This window comes from Myotis lucifugus, unplaced genomic scaffold (assembly GCF_000147115.1).
Source record: "Myotis lucifugus unplaced genomic scaffold, Myoluc2.0 scaffold_136, whole genome shotgun sequence".
Taxonomy (NCBI): Eukaryota; Metazoa; Chordata; class Mammalia; order Chiroptera; family Vespertilionidae; genus Myotis; species Myotis lucifugus.
In genome coordinates, this window is record NW_005871184.1 from 3,207,927 (window position 1) to 3,213,877 (window position 5,951).

Sequence of the window (5,951 nt, forward strand, 5' to 3'; positions counted from 1 at the left end):
CCTGGCCAGCCTGGATGAGGGGATGATGGCTGTTTGCAGCTGGTCACCCCCCCTTCAGGTTGGGGGTCCCCACTGGCGTGCCTGGCAGCCTGGATGAGGGGATGATGGCTGTTTGCAGCTGGCACACCCCCTTCAGGGTGAGGGCCCCACTGGGGTGCCTGGCAGTCTGGGTGAGGGGCTGAGGGCGATTTCAGGCTGGCGGGTGACTGAAGCTCCCAACCTCTCCCTTTTTTCTTTTTTTCTTTTTTATTCTGGGATTTTTTTACCTTCTGTGGCTGTCACTGGAACTGAGAGCCGGCTTTAGCTCTGAGGCTCAGCTCCAGCTCTGAGACCTTGGCTGCTGAAAGCGGGTATCTGGTTTTTTTGGCTTCTATAATTGAAACACTGTTGCAACTCCAGCTCGGATGGCTGGCTGAAAGCATGGGGTTTGTTTAGCTTCTATAATTGCAACATTGTTTCTTAGAGTGCAAGCTCGGAGCCCAGCAGTGGCAGGCGGGGAACCTTGGCTTCCTCCTTCACTGGAGCAAGCAAGCCTCCTGTTCGCTTCAGCTGCCTGGCTGCCGGCCGCCATCTTGGTTGGCAGTTTATTTGCATATCGCCCTGATTAGCCAATGGGAAGCGTGTTGGAGGTACGGTTAATTACCATGTTTGTCTATTATTAGATAGGATGGCATTACTGACCTCAGTACTAATACATTTTATACTTAATGACAACATTCCAAAGCACTACACAGAATAAGAGAAAAAATGAATTATATCAAAGTTGCCTCCATTTTTTAATATTCATCTAACTGAAGATGAGAAAAAAAATTTCATTTTACACATATATTCTTTAAAAAAAAAAAAAAAACCTTATTAGGATAGCCTCAAAAAGCCCCAATTGTATTACGAAACCAGGTAGCTCATGCCTCTAGGAAACACAAAATGACCCAACTTCAAGACTTAATATATATAAAGCTACAGTAATCCAGACAGTATGGTATTGACAAAAGAATGGACAAATAGATCAATGGAACAGAATAGAGCCTAGAAATAGACCCACACAGTCAACTGGTATTCAACAAAGGAGCAAAGGCAATACAATGAAGCAATGATCGTCTTTTCAATAAGTAGTGCTGGAACAACTGGACATCCACATGCAAAACAATGAATCTAGAAAGACATTACACCCTTTATAAAATGACACCCTTTATAAAAAATCACAGGCCTAAAGATTAAACACATAATTATCAAACTCCTAGAAGATAACTTAGGAGAAAACCTAGATGACCTTGGGTATGACTTCTTAGATACAACACAAGGTACAATCTATAAAAGAAATTGATAAACTAGACTTTATTAAAATTAAAAACTTCTGCTCTATAAAACACAATGTCAGATGAACAAGACAACCCACAGACTGGAAGAAAATATTTTCAAAAGACCCATTTGAAAAAGGGCTATTGTCTAAAATATTCAAAGAACTTTTAAAACTCAATAAGAAGAAAATGAATCCGATTTAAAATTGACAACAGACCTTCAGGCAACTCACCAAAGATATACAGATGGCAATAAGCATATGAAATGATGGTTATTATATGTCATTAGGGAATTGCAAATTAAAATGAGGCACAACCACATACCTATTAAGAATGGAGTAAATCCAAACCACTGACACCACCAAAAGTGGAAGAGCAGGAACTCACTTATTGCTGGTAGGAAGGCAAAATGGTACAACTATTTTGGAAGACAGTTTCTAAGAAACATAAACATACTCAACATATAATCCAGCAATTGCACTATTTGGTATTTACGTACCCAAATGAATTGAAAACTTATGTTCATAGAAAAACTTGCACACAAATGTATATAAAGCAGCTTTATTCATAATTGCCAAAATTGGGAAGCAACTCACTTGTCAGTCAGTAGCTGAGTAGATAAAACTGGGCACATTTTGACAATGGGCTGTTGTTATTCAGCACTAAAAAGAAATAAGCTGTCAAACCATGCAAAGAAAGGGAAGAAACTAAATGCAAATTCCTATGTGAAAAAAGGCCAATCTGAAGAGTTTACATATTAAACGATCTAAATGTATAACACTCTGGAACTATGGAGACAATTAAAGGTCAGTGGTTGCCTGAGATTGGGAGTAGGGGAATGAACAAAACACTGAAGATTTTTCGGGCAATGAAACTATTTTGTATGATGAATATATGTCATTATTCATTTGTCAAAACTCATAGAATGTACAACACTGAATAAACTCTAATGTACATTATGGACTTTGAGTGATAATAATGTATCAATGTAGGTTCATTGAATGTACCAAATGTACCACCTGGTGGGGATGTTGATAGTAGGGGATGCTGTACAAATTCAGGAGCAGAGACTATATAGAAATTGTAATTTCCACTTAATTTTGCCATCAACTTAAAACTTCAATAAACAATATAGATGGAACATAAAATATATTGTTCAATAAGTCTAAATAAAGTCAATGAAGTTTTTAAAGAGATGAGACTGGTAAAATCCAAATAAGGCCTGCAGTTTATGGAATGGTATACCAAAGTCAATTTCTTAGTCTTGATACTAAGACTAATTTTACTATGGTTAAGTAAAATGTTATCATTTGGGGGAAATCAGTGATGGAACTCCAATACTTCCATAACATTTTGTGAATCAAAACTACTTTGAAATTTAAAAAGATTTTTGAGGAAAGATAAGATTTGTCAAATGTGGAAGGCTATTATTTATCAAGATTTGTAAATACCTTAAGCGACTAATCTAGCTTTTTTTGGTGGTAATAAGATTTACATCTCTGTGTAAAAAACACTTTGATACTCCTTGTTCTAAAAAAATATGACAAACCTTATTTCTATAAGCTCAGTATACAGTTTTAGGCATAGATGATGAGAAATTCTGAATGAGGGAATAAGTTTTATACAATTTTCTTAGAAGAGTAAACTAAAAAGTAGTACATATACTCTGATGGAAGGATGATCTGATATGGGAAAAACCAAGAGAATGCAGACCACTAAGCTCAATACTCTTGTGCCTATCCAATGGTACAGCTTTTGTCATGACAAATAAATTTAGCTTTTCAATTCTACAGATTTAAAGTCATTAAACATTTTTAAAGGTTACTGAAAATCTCTGAACTCTTTGCTTAAAATAGAATCAATGTAATTTATATAAGCCATTATTACCTTTTTATAGTCATGTTTTTCTTCAAAGTAGAATAAATTTTATTTTTTTAATCTTTATAAAGTATTACATGTCCCCATTTTTCCACCACTGACCCCCTCCAGCCTGCCCCTGCACCCCCCGCCCCAGGCCTTCAGCACCCTATTGTCTGTGTCCATGGGTTATGCATATATGCATACAAGGTTTTTGGTTGATTACATCCCACCCATCCATCCTCCCCATCTTCCCCCTAGATTCTGCACTCTGTTCCATACTTCCATGTCTCTGAATCCACTCCATTCATTGGTTTATTTTGTTACTTAGATTCCAAATATGAGTGAGATCATGTGATACTTATCTTTCTCTGACCTATTTCACTAAGCATGATACTCTCCAGGTCTCTCCATGCTATCTCAAAGGGCAAGACATTCTTCTTTTTTTATTGCTACATAGTATTCCATGGCATAAATGTACCACAGCTTTTTTTATCCACTCATCTTCTGCTGTACACTTGGGCTGTTTCTAGACCTTAGCTGTTGTAAATTGTACTGCTATGAACATTAGGGGTGTATACATTCTCTCTGATTGGTGTTTTTGGGTTTCTTAGGCTATATTCCCAAAGTAAAATAAACTTTAATTCAATGAGTGTAGCTCCATTACAGGTCATGAAATTCACACTTATTTATTAAGCAAATGTTTAATTTAATAAACAAACATGTACATCAAATAAAAAAAAAAACACACATACATCATGAAATAGTTTAAATACTCATGGTGATTATAGATTTTTTTAATGTTTGTTTTTTTAATTGATTCCAGAGAAGGGAGAGGAAGAGAGGGATAGAAACATCAATGAGAGAGAATCTTCTATCGGCTGCCTCCTGCACACCCCCTACTGGAGATCAAGCTCACAACCTGGGGATGTGCCCTGACTGGGAATCAAACTGTGAATTCCTGATTCATAGGTCAATGCTCAACCACTGAGTCACACCGGCCAGGTGTGATTACAGATTTAAAATGCAGTTTCCCTTTCAAAGATCAGGACATCTAGAATGTTTCACCCACTAAATTATCTCAAGAAACAAAATAGAAGACATTTTAAAAAGGAAAATGACAATTTCAAAATAAAAAGTGACTCTTCCCCTCACTTCAAAAACAAAATATTTCTAAAATGTCAAGTAGAAAGGGTAAATACATAGAAAAAACGCCTCACATTTAACCAAACAAACTTGAAAAAATCTTTAATTATATACAGAATAAAAATGAATCCAAGCAGATTTTTTTAAATTACACTTATTTCATCCTTTTTCTTCTTTATTAATATATTTTCCAATATATATTCAAAAGAAATGATAATGCTTACAAGATATGTAACATATAAAGCAAAGCAAGATCATTTATTTTCAGTAATTTCCTTTAAAAAGGGAGAGGGGAGACAGAGAAGCAAAGCCAACCATGAAGTGAAGAATAATCATAATGTTCTCAAAGCAGAAAGTGTGTTTACAATAGCAGGCTGCCTACTTAATTCTGACAGGAGCAAAACCAGGATGAGGCAGGAAATAACAGGGGGGACTAAATAGATGACACTCCTAAGATTATCTACCTTGTCTTCAGTTTTTCTTTTGACTTCTTTTTTTTTTAATATATTTTATTGATTTTTTTACAGAGAAGAAGGGAGAGGGATAGAGAGTTAGAAACATCGATGAGAGAGAAACATCGATCAGCTGCCTCCTGCACACCCCCTACTGGGGATGTGCCCGCAACCAAGGTACATGCCCTTGACTGGAATCGAACCCAGGACCCTTCAGTCCGCAGGCCAACGCTCTATCCACTGAGCCAAACTGGTCAGGGCTTTCTTTTGACTTCTTACAAACTATATAAAAGTAACAAAAGACTGCTCGTTCCCAGTGGAGTCAATAAAAAATAAAATGGAAAAATGTATCTCTCACTATGTTCCACTAATGTTTTACTTATAAAATGAGAAGAGCTCTGGCTGGTGTAGCTCAGTTAGTTGAGCATCGTCCCATGTATGGAAAGGTCTCTAGTTCAATTCCTGGTCAGGGCATATGCCCAGGTTGCTAGCTTGATCCCCAGTAGGGGTCATGCAGGAGGCAGCGATTGATGTTTCTCTCTCACATAACCATGTTTCTCTCTCTCCTCCTTTCCTCTCTCCCTAAAATCAATTAAAAAAAATTTTTTTTTGAAAAAAGAGAAGAAACGTAGAGAAATCTATACTCCCACCTCAAATTATTTAAAGATAATCATAGTTTAAACCAATCTTTTAACTATAATAGTAATATTCCATTGTAAAAGAATGGTCTGAAAATCATTTACTCATGTAATAACCTTCAGTAATTGTTTTTAATTTTTTTTTTTAAATCCTTACCCGAGGACATGCTTAGAGAGAGGAAAGGAGAGAAACATCAATTGGTTTCCCTCTGCACATGCCCCAACTGGGGACTGAATCCTCAAACCAGGCATGTGCCCTAACCAGGAATTGAACTGGCATAGGATATCATCCAATCAACTTAGCCACCTCACCGGGCCTTCCCTTATAAGTTATTATTATTTTTAAAATATATTTTTATTGATTTCAGAGAGGGAGAGGGAGAGGGAGAGGGAGAGAGAGATTAAAACATCAATGATGAGAGAAAATCATTGATCGGCTGCCTCCTACATGCCCCCTATTTGGGATCAAGCCTGTAACCTGGGCATGTGCCCTTGACCTGAATCGAACCTGGGATCCTTCAGTCTGCAGGCCGCTCTATCCACTGAGCCAAACCAGGTAG